Source organism: Gopherus evgoodei, chromosome 4 (genome assembly GCF_007399415.2).
Source record: "Gopherus evgoodei ecotype Sinaloan lineage chromosome 4, rGopEvg1_v1.p, whole genome shotgun sequence".
NCBI lineage: Eukaryota > Metazoa > Chordata > Testudines > Testudinidae > Gopherus > Gopherus evgoodei.
This window is the reverse complement of record NC_044325.1, coordinates 121,835,593-121,852,568: the sequence shown is the minus strand read 5'-3', so window position 1 is coordinate 121,852,568 and position 16,976 is coordinate 121,835,593. Positions and strand designations below refer to the sequence as shown.

Here is a 16,976-nt window from a genome sequence, read left to right as displayed (position 1 = left end):
CTGACTGCAACTTGGGCCATGGCTACACTCACACTTTACAGCGCCGCAACTTTCGCACTCAGGGGTGTGAAAAAACACCCCTTGAGCGCTGCAAGATACAGGGCTGTAAAGCATCAGTGTAATCAGGGCGGCAGCGCTGGGAGCGGGGCTCCCAGCGCTGCACGCTACACCCGTAAAGGATGTGGTTTACATGCAGCGCTGGGAAAGCTGTCTCCCAGCGCTGCTGCTCTGACTACACTCACACTTCAAAGCGCTACCGCGGCAGCGCTCCTGCAGCGCTGCCGGGGCAGCGCTTTGAAATTCCAAATGTAGCCATACCCTTATTAGCTAGCTGGCACATAGAAGCTGCCCACAGTCCGGCCCTGACCGGCTCTTCCCTTTGCTATTTCAATAGATTTCTACTTCTCTTTCAAGGCAGACACCGAAGGCCTATAATATTCTACGCATTGCTGGGTGTGAGACTGAAAGAAATGCTATGTACCCTGGCCTTCACTTTGGAAGGGTTTTGGCTCCCACATCATGACACTGGAGAATGGTTTGGGGGAGGCAGGGGAGCTGATACAGAAGCTTTAGATTTCATTTGCCTAAGCAGAAAGGAACCAGAGTACCAGCGCTGGGAAAAGGTTTGAACTGTTCTTCAGTGTCTGTTGTTAGGATTCTGCAGCCCATTACAAATACCCAAACTCTGCTCCCCTCCCTTCAGCTCAACTGAACGTTCCCTTGGGAACCCCTGTAATTGACAGAACAGGGGCACATGGACAGGAATCCACTTTGTTGATAATCCCACAACCTCGTCTTAGAGCCCTATGACTGATCTCATCTGAATAAACAGTCCCTTCCTAAAGAGACAAGGTGGGTGAGGTAATACTATTTATTGGACCAACTTGTGTTGGTGAAAGAGACAAGTTTTTGAGCTACACTAGGGGTGCTCAACCTATGGCCTGCAGGCCACAAACGGCCTGCCAGAGCAGTATATGTGGCCCACGGGTTACTGGCTGGGGCTCAGGCTTATCAGCTGCCTCTGAGGCTCCTTCAGCTGCAGCAGTGGTTGACAAATCTGAGCCTCAGTTCGTGAGTGGCCAGTGGCTGAGGCTGCCTCAGCCTCCCAAGGGCTAAGCCTTGGGCTATTGGCTCCTGGCTGAGGTTCCCTCTTTCAGGCTGTGCTTAGGTTTATGTGGCCTTCCTCTATAATAAGGTCGGGCACCACTGATACACAGACCTCTTTTTCAGGGCTAGCAGCTTTGTGTACACTACACAGTTTTTAGTGACATTGCTGTGTCAACATGGCTGTGTCACTAAAAGTTGACCAGTGTAACCACTGTTTGTCGGTACTTTTTACAACAAAATACTTCCACCCACAATGAGCAGCGTTCGCGTTGTTGACAGGAAAGCGCTCGTGCTGACAACACGCTGTTCACATGGCCACTTCCTGTGGAAAAACTTTTCTTTTGGGGGAGGCAGGTTTCGCACCAGTAAATGTCAAAAGTTCACTCAATTGCCAGTTTAGGCATAGCCTAAGTCACAGCTAAACACGAGGTTAAACAGATTGTTTAGCATCAGCAGTTAACATGTATACTAAGACCATTCAAGATGAAGAGGCCCATTAACACCTCTTCTGTCGCTGGGGATTAGCAGGTTACAGAGTGTCGTAATGAGCCATAAATCCAGTGTCTTTATTAAGACCATGTTTTCCTAGTGTCTAGCAAAGTGATGAATTTAAGCTCCCAGACTCATCTTTATAAAGTGTTGTGCAGATTTCTTTTGAGGACAAGGACTGAAAAGTTAGATGTGGAGTGATCATTTTGTGAAATATATTAACCCATTGATGGTATAGGGCTTTTGTCTTTTACCATTTTTCTGTGAGAGTTCTTTTGAGAGTGTAGTGATTATATGAGTAAAAGCAGACATTAGTTGTTGGGGCATTTAGTTCACTGGATGAGGTACACCACATGTTGTGATAGGCATGTAGAGGACCCATGGATCTTGAAAGGTGTGTTGTGGGAGGTATTAAGCATTGTAGCAGTGGAGATATGTCTGCAGGTTTTACATCTGTCGTCATAGTAGCATCTGGTGCCTCTTTGAGTTGGTGGGTCCTGGTATGTGGGGAGTTTACGTCTGATGATGAACATAGTGAGGTTAAGGAGTTGTTTGAAGGCCATTAAGAGGTGGTTTGGGAAAGACTTATTTCAGGATGTGATCCCCATTGAGTAAGGGCTGTAATTGTTTGATACCTCATATCTCTTCCTAGACAGACACTAACATGTAGATAACAATAAGGGAATCTCATAAAATCAGGGAGAAACAAATGATCATTTTCCTCTCTGTGTTTGTGTGTCCTGCAGGTTGTGGGGTTGTGTTCTGACAGCTGCTTGTTGTGGGGATCTCTCCTCTGTTCTCAGAACCAGCCAGAACCTGACAGTGCTGGAGCTGGGGTATAACAAACTGAGAGATTTAGGCATGCAGCTGCTGTGTGAGGGACTGGAACATCCCAACTGCAAACTGCAGAAAATAAAGTAGGTAACTGCTGGTTTCCTTTAGTTTGTGTTGTGAACCTTGTACTATTGTGATTTTAGCTCTTTCTGCTAGGATCACAGCCCTGCTCTGAGTTTATCAACAACCTTTGAAAAACATCTACTATCTCCCAAAAAGTGGTAAATAGACTCATTGTAATGCAGGTTTATTATATTTTACTGGTTAAGAAGTTGGATCACATAATGACTCTTCACGTTCTGTAATTGCAGTGAACTGCAGTGAATTTTACTCTGCTCTGTTTATTTTACTGACTAAGGCCTGGTCTACACTGCGGGGTGCGGGGGGCGAGCAAAGTTGGTCTAAGTTACACAACTTCAGCTACAGAATAGTGTAGCTGAAGTCGACGTACTTAGAGCTACTTAGTGCAGTGTCTTCACTGTGGTAGGTCAACTGCTGATGCTCCCCCATCGACTTCGCATATGCTTCTCACTTTGGTGGAGTACTGGAGTCAACGGGAGAGCGCTCGGTGGTCAATTTATTATGTCTTCACTAGACGTGATAAATCAACCCCCGCTGGATCAATCGCTCCAGAGGTAAGTGTAGACATGCCCTAAGTGTGAATGAAAACATCATTTATAAGGCCAGGGCTGCACTACAAATCAATATCTGCATAATGACATTGCTCAGGGCTATGAAAAATCCACAACCTGAGCAAAGCAGTTATACTGGTCTAACTCCTCCCCTTCACCCTTCCTCCCCCCAGTAGACAGTCCTATCTTGACAGGAGAGCTTCTCCCTTCAATAGAGCTACTGCCTCTCCCAGCACTCTCTCTTTGGCATAGAAGCATCTTCACTTAAGCTCTGCAGCGGCACAGACCTGCCCTAACAGATTTTTACAGTTTGATTAGAATAACCCTCCTTCATTAAAATCCTTTACCACTATTACAAGAATTAACCCTGGGACAAAGCCTGACAACTAGACAGGACAAAAGGAAAATCAGTTCAGCAAGAATAGTCATTAGCTGGCGACTGTCCATGGGAGCAGCCCAGGTACTTGGTCCTTCACCTTCTTTCTCAGCCTGCCCATCTCTCCAGGCAGCAGCTGCTCTCTCAGATGTTGGTAGCACTGGAAAGTCCATTTAGCTCTGCAGGTCCAATTCATTGTTCAGCAATAATGCCAGGCAGCTATAAGTGATTATGGAGCTCTTTAGTTGATTAAAAATCCCAGAGAAAGAGGTTAAGTGCCACTTAAGATCAGTGTTCAAATCCACAGTGCCATTAGGATGTGGTAAAGTCTGGTTCCTTGCCAATAGCGAATGGGAAAGAAAAGAAAATGGGGGAGGGGGAGGGGAGATGAGGAATGTGAGTGAATGGATGTCAGTTCTGTGTGATTTGGGGCCAATGATGTGTTTCCAAAACTTCCACTGTTGGAGCTGAATGAATAAATTATTTTTCAGTTTGGAGGCTAAGCCAAAAAATACCGCCCCCTCCATCCCCCCAGTAAAAAAATGGAAAAAAAGTATTGTTTTGAGTCAAATATTACAAAATGAATTGATTCAACTTCTTTGAGTCTCCCCACACACACACACAGACTTTTTATTTGGACAAAATGATTCACCAAATTTGACCCAAATTTGCAAATAGATGTGGGGTAACCAACTGTATCTCTCTCTCTCACTCATGCCACTCTCTTCCAGCCCTTTCCCCTGTCTTAGGTACCACACTCATACCACATTTGGGTTCTGTGAGACAATAACAGGTTCTCTCCAGAGACACAACAAGGGCAGCTTTCACAATTAGTTACAATTTAAAATTTTACCTTTGTAGATTAATTACTCCTGAATTGCTATGAACCGATGTCTCTTCCTTGGTGCTTGACAGAGAAATAACATGGCTGCCATGTCCAGTGGCTCCCACTTCCCCAAACAGGCTGGGATGGAAAACACACCACCCTTCTCCAGAATCATCAGTAAAAATAAATAATTGAGCAAATAAAATAAATGTTACTTGGAAGAACTTGACCTCCTCAGCTGCTCATACATGCAGCTTCAGGCCAAATATACAGCACCAGCACAACCATTCAAAGAATCTGCAGTAACTCCTCACTTAAAGTTGTAATTATGTTCCTGAAAAATGTGACTTTATGCAAAATGATGTTAAGTGAATCCAATTTTCCCATAAGAATTCATGTATATGTGGGGGGGTTAGGTTCTACGGAATTTTTTTTCAACAGACTAAAGACATTATATACACAATGCAAAAGTTTTAAACAATTTTGAGCAAACAGTTTAATACTGTACATAGCCATGAATGCTTGTGAAGCTTGGATGAGGTGATGGAATGAAAGGATGGAATATTTCCCAGGGAATACCTTGTTGCTACTCATCTGAGCCCTTAAGGGTTAACACACAGTTATTAATGTAGCCTCACACTCTGCAAGGCAGCATGGACTTAGGCACGAGGAAGGAAACACAATAGATGCAGGGCAGTGTCTGGAAACACTTCCCTGCAAAAACTGAACATGATGATGAGCCCAAGCTATCCAGCTGGAGTGCACCCCTCCCTTCTCCTGATAGCACATGCACCACTGCATACATGCTGACTTTCAAAAGTGCTGGGTGATGCGTGCAAGAGTGAGAGAGAGACACGTGCATTGCCCCGTTAAGTAGGCTGACTCCACTACAAGTACTTTGCAGATCAGCAAATTCAGACAGGCAGCTGCTGCTTCCAGCAAGCTTCCTCCTCCTGTCCCAGAGCCCTGTCCACCTCCTCTGCTTTGTGGCGAGGGGTACAGAGCAGGGGGCAGGAGCAGGGGGGCATCCTGATATCAGCATGCCTCCCCTCCTCCCCCAGAAAGCAGGAGGCTCCTGGGAGCAGCTTCAAGGCAGAGGGCAGGGCAGGGCAAGAACAGTAGGGCAGTGAGGGGAAGGCCACCTAACTGTTGCTTTGCAGCTGCCAAGCCACATACCTTACAGGGGATTTAGGGGAGCTCATGAGGGGGAGATGATGGCTCCCCTGGTTCTAATCCCCATGAGGAGGGGCTGCTCTTCCAGAGAATCCTGCAAGAAGTGGACAAAGCATGTAGCCAAATGACATTATAAGGGAGCATTGCACAACTTCAAACAAACATGTTCTCTAATAGCTTAACAATGTTGACTGGGACAAGGTTAAGTGAGGAGTTACTGTGTTATTGAGAGAAAGGTGAGGAGGCAGCATAGGAAGCAAGTGGGGTAGAACCTTGGTCCTAGCACCGAGATACACAATCCTGTTGTTACCATGGAGAAATTCTTTATGTAAAGAAACGAAATTACTAATCAATGACCTGGGTTCAGACTTATGTGTGTGGAGGGAGGAGTAAAGAGCCTGTACCATGTACTAGCACTTCCCATCCCCCATTATACATGGCACACAGGTTTAAAGCATTTTCTCCAAGTGTGATCAACAGAGTGAAAATGACAAAGATCATGGGTCCTGGCAGAAGCACAAAGAGGATATTACAGTAACCCCACTATGGAAGGCTGTGTGGCTCTGCTGCCCTTAGTCAGTCTTCACACTCAGAATTCCTTAGATGGAGACGCCTGTAGACCCATTTTCACCTACTCTCCAATTGTGTAAGGGAGTCTGAGCTGATCTGAGCTGGCCGAGGAGCCAGAGAAGGCGTAAAGATGCATAAGTTCAAGTAATGGGAGGGCTACTGTGATCAATTCAACACCCTTGCACTCAGATGGATTCACTGAGCCACATTCAGAAGTGAATCAAAGGGGGTGTAGTTTCCATGTTGTTAAATTGATCTGAGTGTGAGTGAGAGCGAAGGGAGTCTAAGCCGGTTGAGCCGACATGCTGAGGGGAATGGAGGAAGTGGAAAGTTACACCAGCCTCAATTCTTGCACTCTCACCTTGACTCCTCTCTGAGTGCTTGGAGGACTCCAGGTGTATCCTTAGCAGTAGAAGTAGTATGAGGGGCATTGGGCCTGGGGAAACTGTAATGCTCTGATGTTAGATGGATTCTGTTCTGACAGAAATGTAAAAGCTGTCTGTGTTTCTCAGGTAAGGGTCACTGGGCCAAACTTTGAATTTGCATCTAGCTGAATAAACTCATCTTATTTCTTTAACTTAGGCCATGGCTACACTAGAGAGTTGCAGCGCTGGTGAGGGGGTTACAGCGCTGCAACTTAGGATGTGGCCACACTTGCAAAGCACGGCCAGCGCTGCAACTCCCTGGTTGCAGCGCTGGCTGTACACCCGGTCGAGCCTCGGGTGTAGCGATTCCAGCGCTGGTGATCCAGCGCTGGTCAGCAAGTGTGGACCTTACCAGCACTTTTATTGACCTCCGGGGTATAAGGAGGTATCCCAGAATTCCTGTCCACAACAAACCGGAAGAAAAGGGGAGCTCGGAGTTCAGCCAAACTGCTTATTTAAAAAACAAACACAGCTCCTGTTTGCTGAGCGAGCGGAGGCAGGCAGGGGAATTACTTTGGAATGTTCACAGCTGTTTGCTTAAAGAGAGAAACAGCACGCTCACACAGCAGAGGGGGAGGGGGAAGTCCATGTTGAGCAGATGCTTATCTGGTCTGACGGCTATTTAGGAGTGCATAATTTGCATTTAGTGAATGAGAGAGGGGTGGGGGAAGGGGTCAGAACTTTTAAAATGATTGAAGGTAGGCACTGTGTGTCTTCCAGTCCTTAGAACTTGCAAGGCAGGGAGCTGAGAACAGTGTCAGCTCCAAAAATCCATTCTCTCTGTCTCACCAACGCCCCCTGTCACATTCCACCCCACCTCCCTCTTTTGAAAAGCACGTTGCAGCCACTTGAATGCTGGGATAGCTGCCCACAATGCACCACTCCCAACAGCGCTGCAAATGCTGCAAATGTGGCCACACTGCAGCGCTGGTAGCTGTCAGTGTGGCCACACTGCAGCGCTGGCCCTACACAGCTGTACGAACATAGCTGTAACTACCAGCGCTGCAGAACTGTAAGTGTAGCTATGGCCTCTGGGCAAGAAAGCAACTAGCATAAGAGAATGAAAGGTGTGTGAGCACTGGCTAGTTCTCTATTTTTAAACAAACAATGGTTTCTCTGAAGTGTGGGTTTCATGTCAACTACCCTTACACAGTTTCTGCATTATGGATGCAGTTGATGGAGCCCATCCTCTCTCAGTGAGCAGTCTTTAGGCCTCAGGTCATTGGGGAAAGTCCCCTCACAAATGACGGTTGCCATGCAGAATCCACAGTTCTATTGCAGATATCTCCCAAATGAAGATCAGGATAGGTGTGGGCCCAGGCTGAAAATACCAGCACCTATCTTCATTTGGGAGATATCTGCAATAGAACTGTGGATTCTGCATGACAATGGACTGCCCACTGTGAGAGGATCCAGAATGCAGGAACTATGTAAGTGGCCCTGAAGCTACAAAAACAGTCCTTAAGGTGGAGTAGGTATGAAATGACAAGTAGCAAGGTCAAAGGCACATGGAAGAGAGAAGGGTTCGCTCTCTTGGGTTACCAGCAACATCTGAAGCAAATTTCCCTCTTCTTCTCTGGTTGGGTTGTTCAGTAGAAAAAGAGGTGAAAGACCCTCATCATTGGTTACTTCCTGAGAGACCCTGCTGGAAGTATGAGCTCTGTCCATGCTATTCTGTAGCATGATTCTAGTAAACAACAACCATGTAAGTTAAAGGTCCTAATAGCTGAAACAGAAGGTCGTACGCTTTCTTTTGATTTTTGTCATTTTACAGGAGGGAGACCCCCATCACTCCATCAATGTGTATGTGTGTATGTCTGTGTGTTGAGTAGGGGCACAAAACTCCCAAATCTGTCATCTACAGTAATTGAGGTTCTCTGATGTGTCACCTCTGGGTTAAATCATTTTGGACAGGTACTGTGCTATTGTGTGGCAGGGAGAGGAGGGGAAACTAAGAACAGTCAAAATAGCTTGTAACAACAATGGGATTTAAGGAGGAAGCATGAAACTGGTGAGTTGCAAAAAAATCACTCGTTGGGTGATCTCACCTGGCAAGGGCCTCAGACCAGAATGGAGATTTATGTCCTGCGCAGTGCTGGTTGGAACGCTGCCTGGGACTTAAGTTATATCTACACTTAAAATGCAACAGCGGCATAAATGCAGATGTGTTTCTATAGAGCTTCAGTGCAGACACTCTCCACAGCATCAGGAAGTGTTCTGCTGTTGCTGTGATTGATCTATTTCCCTGAGAAGCAGTAGCTAGGTCGACAGAAAGATTCTTCCATTGACCTCGCACCAGGGCCAGCTCCAGGCACCAGCCCAGCAAGTAGGTGCTTGGGGCAGCCACGGGGAAAGGCTGGCATGTCCAGCTCTTCGGTGGCAATTCAGTGGCGGGTCCCTCACTCCCTCTCGGAGTGAAGGCCTGCCGCCAAAGACTGAAGTGGTGGCGGGAGAGCTCCCACAGATCGTGATCACGGCTTTCTTTTTTTCTTTTTTTTTTTTTCTGCTTGGGGCGGCAAAAACCCTGCAGCCGGCCCTGCCTCGCACTGTCTATATGAGGAGTTAGGTTGGCATAGCTATGTCTCCCATGGGTGTGGATTTTTTCAGTGGGTTGGTGCATCTGTGCAGTGTGAGGGTCCCAACTCTTACAAGATGGAGCTCACAATCTGAGATAATGGGTTTCTTTCTGAGCAGCAATGGTCTTCACTTGTTTAAACTGCAAGGAAACTGAGTGCTGGCAATGACAGCACTTGTGAATTCAGTCTCTTTAGAGATACACACTCGTATCCAGGTGAAGAAACAGAGAATGAAACTGTGACATATTGGGGATCGCCCTGACCAATAGGGGGTTCTGTCACTGCCTGTCCTGTAACTTTGACAGCCTTTGTGCTGTGCAGCTATGGTTCAGGTCCCTGGTACCAGTAACCAGCCCACAAGTTGCACCATGGCTTCCATCAGCCTAATTACTTCTTGCAGGGTAATACCCAGGGCCGTCCTTAGGCATAGGCAGAATAGGCAGCCGCATAGGGCCTCACACTGCCTGGGGGCACCACCCTCCAGGCAGCCCAGACAGTGTAGAAGCAGGGCTGCTGGGTCCTAGAGAGAGCCGAATGCAGCACAGTCTGAGGAATGGGATTGGCTGCTGGGGTCTCTGGGAAGGGGTGGGGGTGGAGGTTGGGAAAGGAGCTCACCTGTGAGTGTGACTCTTTCCCCCCGGCTGAGGTCAAGTGAGGCTGTGGCTCTGGAACCAGTATCCTTTGTTGTCCCCCATAACATCCATTCTTCTCCCCCCTGCCCCACGGAGCACCCCCTCCTTTCTCCCTCCTCCCCAGGAGCACCCCTCTCTCTCTCCTCCCTCCCCTCCGTCAGGGCTGGGTTGGGTGAAGTGCTAGGGGGGAGGGGAGGCTGGCTGGCTGCGTGCTGAGGAATGAAAGTGAAAGTAACTCACTTCCTGGGCAGGCAGCCAGAACTGGAATGTCACACAGGGTTTGGCTGGGGTTAGCCAGATGTGTAAAAAATCAGGATAGGGGATTGGGGTACAGTGATCAGATATCCCTATTTTATAGGGACAGTCCCAATTTTGGGGTCTTTTTCTTATATAGGCTCCTTTTACCCCCCCACCCCCACCCATCCCTGTCCTGATTTTACACACTTTCTGTCTGGTCACTCTAGGTGGGGGTAACTGGTGCCTATATAAGACAAAGCCCCAAATATCGGGACTGGCCCTATAAAATCAGGACATCTGGATCTGGCCACCCTAGCTGGGGAGCGCCTCTCCCCCAGGCTGGCAGCTGCCAGCGATCCATCTCATCCGGGGGGAGCTGCACAGGGCAGGATGAGCTCCTGTGGCTCCATGGGTGCCCTGTCCCTGAGATCAGATGCTGTGCTAACTTCACCATGGTCCATAAGGCTGGTGGTGGTGCCCATTGGCATGTTATTGGACCTGAGGGTTTGCTGCTGCTGTTGCCACTCTGCACCCCAAGAGGTGGATTTTGGGATCCTGCAGTTTTCCACCTATCTCCTCCTCTACTACAGCTTTTGGGGGTGAGCCAAGCATGAAAGCAGTACTGTGTTGCCATTTAGATTGTCATTTAACAACTTTGTTTGCCAAAAATTCTTGCTAACAATCCTGAATCCAATTTCAATATTTTTTTTAAAAAAATCAATATCTTAGCCAAAAACAGAAAATTAAGTTGTTGACAATTATTAGTGACAGGTTTGGTTTGAGGCAGGGAGTGGGCCAGTTTTCATCAGAGAAATAAAAAATGTTGACTGACATTCCTATAGCCTATTACTCCTGATAAGAGCCCTCCAACAACTGTAATATGCTCATCTCCTTACTAGTGTATAAAGCAGGGTTCGGCAACCTACGGCACACGTGTCAAAGGTGGCAGGTGAGCTGATTTTTGATGGTATGCAGCAGCAGACTGAGCGGCTCAGCCCACCACTGCTCTGGGGTTCCGGCTGCTGCCCTATTGCCAGCTGGAATACCAGCCATCAGCCCCACTCAGCACCTGCTGCTGGCCTGGGGACCCCCAAGGAATCCCAGGCTGACAGTGGGCTGAGCAGGCCATTTGAACCACTCAACCTGCTGTCAGCCTGTGGTTCCATTCACTCAGCAATCAGCGGGCTGAGTGGGCTGGTGGCGGGCTGAGCGGGCTGGTGGCGGGCTGAGCAGGGCCGGTGGGGGGTTGAGTGGCTCAGTCTGCTGCCAGTCTGGGGTGCCAGCAGCACTCAGCCTACTGCTACTTCGGGGTTCCGGCTGCCGGCCCCTTGCCAGTCAGGAGCTCAGCCACCAGCGCCACTCTGCCTCCTGCCAGCCTGGGTGAGCAGAATCCCAGGCTGGTAGCGGGCTGAGGGGGGGTTGGCGGCCGGGATCCTGGCTGGCAAGAGTTGGTGGTCAGAACCCCAGACCAGCAGCGGGCTGAACAGAGCCTGGGATCCTTGTCTAGGGTTCCAGCCACCAGCCCGTTGCCGGTTTGGGGTTTTATTTACTCAGCTGGCAGTGGCCTGAGCAGGACTGGTGACCAAGACCTCAGATAATAACAATAGTTTATTTATATAATATAGACATAGAGGGAAACCTTCTACAAACATTAAAATGTATCACTGGCATGAGAAACCTTAAATTACAGTGAACTTGGCACACCACTTCTGAAAGGTTGCCGACCCCTGGTATAGAGTGACCATATGTTGTACTAAGATTCTCCTGCTTTTTTTTTTCCTTGTGAGTCAGTATAACTTTTGCCATCCCAGAAGTTGGGCAGCCAATGTTTTACATTTTCACAATGTTTTCTCCAACTTTCATAAAGTAAATACATAGTTAATATGAGTTAAAAAGGCCAGGGACACTTCTTTGTGAAGAATCTGTACAGCAGGTCATGCCCATAGACGATCCAGAAAAGAAATTTGAGGTTGAATTTTTTAATGTTGTGATGGATAAAGCAGTATCTGCTGTTGATGAAAGGTTTAATACCTTGCAAGTACACCATGAACAGTTTGGATTTTTGTATGACATAACTAAATTCAACAAAATAGGAAAACAAGAGCAACTAATGACAAAGTGCAAGAATCTAGAGAGTCTCCTGAAGCATGGTGATAGTTTTGATTTAAATGGACTTGAACTGTACAAAGAATTGAGTACACTGTCATCAATGTTGCCACATGCAAAATCGGTGATGGACATTGTACAGTTTATTCATACCCGCAAACTTGTTGACATATATCCTAATGTGTACATTGCCACTCGTATTCTACTGACAATTCCTGTAACAGTAGCATCAGGAGAACGGAGTTTCTCAAAACTAAAGCTCATTAAAAACTATCTCCGCTCTACAATGAGTCAGGAACGCTTGACTGGTCTTGCTATTCTTGCGATCGAACAAGACATGACTTTGTCTTTGTCATACAATGACATTATTACTGATTTTGCAGCCAAAAAAGTCAGAAAGATTGCTTTTAATTAATAACAAATCTTTGTTTCAATACCTCTTCATATAAATTTCCAATAAAATTTTGATAAATTAAAAAATATATATTATTTGCATCATTCTGTCATATCAGAATTTTTTCTATAGTGCTGCTTCTTTAGTGCTAGTCCATCAGCATTACAGTGTGCTTAATTAAGTTAAACTGGTTTTAATAATGTGAATGTGGCAAGTTTTCCAATACTATAAGCTTATGTTTGTGTTGCTAAGAGCAGATCAGGCACAGGGGCACCAGTTTAATAATCTCGCCTAGGGCACCATAAATCCTATGGCCGGCCCTGGTAATACCAACAGCATTTCTAGTCTCAAGTGCCCCGCAACCCCCACAAATCCATGCTTCTAGAATCTGTAATTACCAGACACTCTGACTGTTCCCCTCTGGATTGTCACCCCTGAAGGCATGAAACCCACTCCCCACTTATCAGTTCACTTTGTCATATACACTCCACAAAGTTTGCACACCAGATACATGCTTGAGACAAAATACAAAGAATGTTTATTTAACATTAAAACTACAGAATCAGAGATGAAATAGTGAAGGGGAGCAAACATACACGCACATGGAAAATGAACATGCAGCTCAGGGTTTACTCTTCCATATTTGCTAAACTCCCATTTCTAATAAAAGTTACCTGTTGTCTTTGAACAGTTTCCCAGCATTCCCTCTGCTATGGGAAGAATCCAGGGTTCATGGGCAGCCTCCTGCCTTGAGACTGCCCCCCAAGTTCTGGATAAAAATCCTCAGTCTCAAGCCTATTTTTTAAAAGTATTTTTCCTTCCCTGCCCCTCTTCCCCCATGTCCCCAATCTCTTGCTGTGCTGTATAATGGACAGTTACTTGGAGGTGGTTTCATGTCAATACCTGGCTTGGGAGCTGCCTCTCCCCTTTGAATGCTCACCGTCCTGCTGTGAGGTGTAGTTGAAGCTGTGGTACAAGTTATGAGTAGTTTTCTATATGCACAAATACACATATTCATAACCGCAGTCTGTCGGCATATCTTATAATGAACGTCAAGTTCAGAATATATGATACCTTACCTGATACATGTTTGTAGCACACTGATACAGTATGCCATCAGTTGGATCAACTGCTCGTTTTTGAGTTTAGTTTACTCAGCAGCTGGGTAACTTAGAACAGCTTTAAAGTTCCTCTAAAAACACTGGAGAACCTTAAAATATCACACTTAAACCAGAACTTTTGATCTCTGAAAACTCCTGTAGAACAAAGTAACATGCACATCGCTTGTTGTCTGAAAGTCGCCATGGGTTGAAATTGAATGCACTGGTATCACTTTGGGTAGGTGATCTTCAACACCACTTACTGACTTTGCAATGGAGTCCTAGTCTTGCTGGACATGCCTATTTCATGCTCTTTGGAACGTTAGTTCAGGTTGAAGTTCCAAACTGTATCTTAATGACTTTTAAAATATTGGTTCCCCAGAGGGGCAGTGGATCCTGGGATGGTGTTATAAGTTGGGGAGGGTCTGATGCATAGTTTGAGCCCCAGGTGTAGGCAAAAAAGTTATTAAAAAATTCGGATTCTTCTGTCACATGACTTTTAGGGGGGCCTTAAGGAACACCTTCCTCACATGACCCCACCCTAACCTGGCGTCCCATGACACACAGCAATTTTCAAGACAATCCAAATAATCATGTGGCTGTTAGAGCACTTAGAAAAGTCATTTGCAGCCCCACCACAGCTGCTGCAAACTCAGCCCTTTCAAGGTCTGTGTTACTAAAGGTTCGCTTGAGGCAGGGATATAAAGAGCACTTGTCACAATGAGAACTGAAATCACACTGCTTCCATGGAGAGATTCTGTGAGTTGGATTTTGCAGCCCCTGCTCCCTGTGAGTGCTGAGTATCCTCACAGCAATAAATGGGACTGTCTGTATCAGTCACTGCTCCCCGCCCTGAGCAAGGGCTGCATAATCCAGCCTTTTACGTGCAGAAAGGACATTCCTGTACCTGCCCAGAGCTCACAGGGTGAGTGGTGTGTGTGTGGGTGGGTCGGTGTGGGGTAGAGACAGGCCAGGCTACAGACTGCACAAGTGCTTTTCCTCCCCTCTCCCAAGGGAAAGGCACCTGCTGGCAGTGAGATCAGCAGGCAGGGCAGTGATAGTGACACAGATCCTGTGGGTGCAACACATGGTGCTTCAGAGGGGCTGTGGGCTCAGATGTTGTGGCTGCAAAGAGAATTAACACGTCCTTTTCCTTCCCTATGTTCCCCACAGCTTGGGCTATCAGAGTGTAACTGAAGAAACACAGGCAGAGCTGGATGCTGTGAAAGACACAAAACTTGACCTGGTCATAGAGATATGGTAGGGCTGGTGAGTGGGAGCCATTGAACCAGCAAAGCTCTGACCTGGCTGCCCTGCCACTAGCTGAGGGAGCAGCTGGGCAGAGGGAGAACACCTGCCCCTTTTCAGAGGAACTCCTGCCATCCACAGGAACTGCAGCAGCATATGTAAATATCTGTAGCAGGGGAACTGAGCAGAGCTTGTCAGGCCCAGCCCCTCTGCCTGATGGTGAGAGGCTCAGAAGCTGGGTTTGCTCAGTGCTGACCTTGGGAGGGGTAGTTGATTTGGGGGATGGGAGGAAGCAGGAGGGAGGAAGGACATCAGGGCCTAGAGGAGAGAGAGATGAGATCGAGGGGTCTGGTAACCTCCCTTTTTTTCAGTCTCTGTCAGTGCAGGGAGGGAAACTCAAGAACCATCATTGGATCCAGAGGGGAACTGTCCTCCTGCTACAATGGTTCATCCTATTACAGACGTATCTATTTACAAAGGGGTTGTACTTTTATACAATTCCACAGCTGTTAAGTCGGCATTTTCTGTATCCATCTCCAACAGAGGTTTATCCTGGATGTATGTTTGTGTTAGTTTTGCTGTGGTCCAATAAATATCGTGTATCAAGAAATAATGTTGCACTTCAGAATTTGTGCTCATGGCCCAAAATTTTCCTGTTCTCCAGAGCTAGGGAGTCCTCAGGGATGTTTCACAGAGTTTCTGTCGTGGTCCCAGTTTCTTATCCATTCTAGTCAACACTTTCAGAAGCGTGTGTTGGCAAAATGACACTTTGGCTGGCTAAAAGGGGGAGGGGGTTGTTTTCCCCCCATTCTCTGGGTGCTTTTTCCAAAAAGCGGTGAGGGTGACAACAAAGGACCCGGACTATCCAGTTGGGAGGGGAAAACAAAGGAGCAGGATAGAGAGATGGTTAAGGACATCTAACTATCACCTGGCATTTTCAAAAGCCCTATCAGGTGTCCCCTGGGTCCAGACAGATGCTGCTGTTCTTGTTAAGCCTGATGCACAATTAGCTGAGGAGGCATGAGTGAACACACCTCACAACCACTCCCTTGCTCACATGGATACAACACAGTTTTAGGCCCCACTGCACAACAATGAAGATACTCCGAAACACCCAGAGTTTGGGTTTGAGTGAGACACAGAGACCTTGTATTTGTTTGTGGGTTTGGCCAGGCAGGAGGAGGAGTGGACTTTTCCTAGCTCTGTGCTAAAAAGTGTTAGAAGACTATTGTATTTTGAAAGAAGGTTGGTCATGTGGTGGATGGAGAATGATGTAACTTGGGATCCCCTTGACCAAATGAGTCCAAATGTGAACCACAGACTCTACCCTGCACCTTCCGCTGGCCTGGCAATTTTCAGGCTTAGCTAATTACACAAGTGGATTTTAAAGCACTTTGAAAACTCAGCTGTTCACTGCAATTGCATCTGCAACCCAACCCCACCCCACCCTATAATTGAAAGGTGGCCTCAGAGAGAATTCTAAACTAGCACTGTGAGTATAGATGAAGATCCATTCCGCTCTGCGCGGGCATTGCTACAGCTTTCTCATAAAATACAGTTTTATAAAAAGAGACGAAATTATCAAAAACAATACAGAGGGGTGAGATTGTGATGGATTGGATCACAGAAACCCCCTTGGGGCTGCAAACTGATGTGCAAAGACTGTTTCTGCCCCTGCCTTCCCTGTCAGCTGGGGACTCCAGAATCCTGCTTGTCTGTGCCGGACATGCTATCCACAAACACAGACCCAGGTTTGAACCATATGCCACAAACTGCAAGCTTAATTGAAAACCACTTAAGAAGTGTATAAAGCTTATACAGGATAAACTCATAAATTGTTCATCCTTTATAACACTGATAGAGAGATATGCACAGCTGTTTGCCCCTCCCAGGTATTAATACATACTCTGGGTTAATTAATAAGTACAAAGTGATTTTATTAAATACAAAAAGTAGGATTTAAGTGGTTCCAAGTAGTAACAGACAGAACAAAGTGAATTACCAAGCAAAATAAAATAGGACACACAAGTCTATGTCTAATACAGTAAGAAAACTGAATACAGATAAAACCTCACCCTCAGAGATGTTCCAGTAAGTGTCCTTTTACAGACTAGTCTCTTCTAATCTGGGTCCAGCAATCACTCACACACCCCATAGTTAATGTCCTTTGTTCCAGTTTCCTTCAGATATTCTTTGGGGGTGGAGAGGCTATCTTTTGAGTCATCTGAAGACCCCAAATGGAGGTGTCTTT

General features: G+C 46.6%; 1 pseudogene; it reads left to right on the top strand.

The window, feature by feature from the left end:
- LOC115650597 overlaps positions 1-15,297 on the top strand; it is a 31,600-nt pseudogene extending 16,303 nt beyond the window's left edge.
- Positions 15,298-16,976: the final 1,679 nt, after the last annotated feature.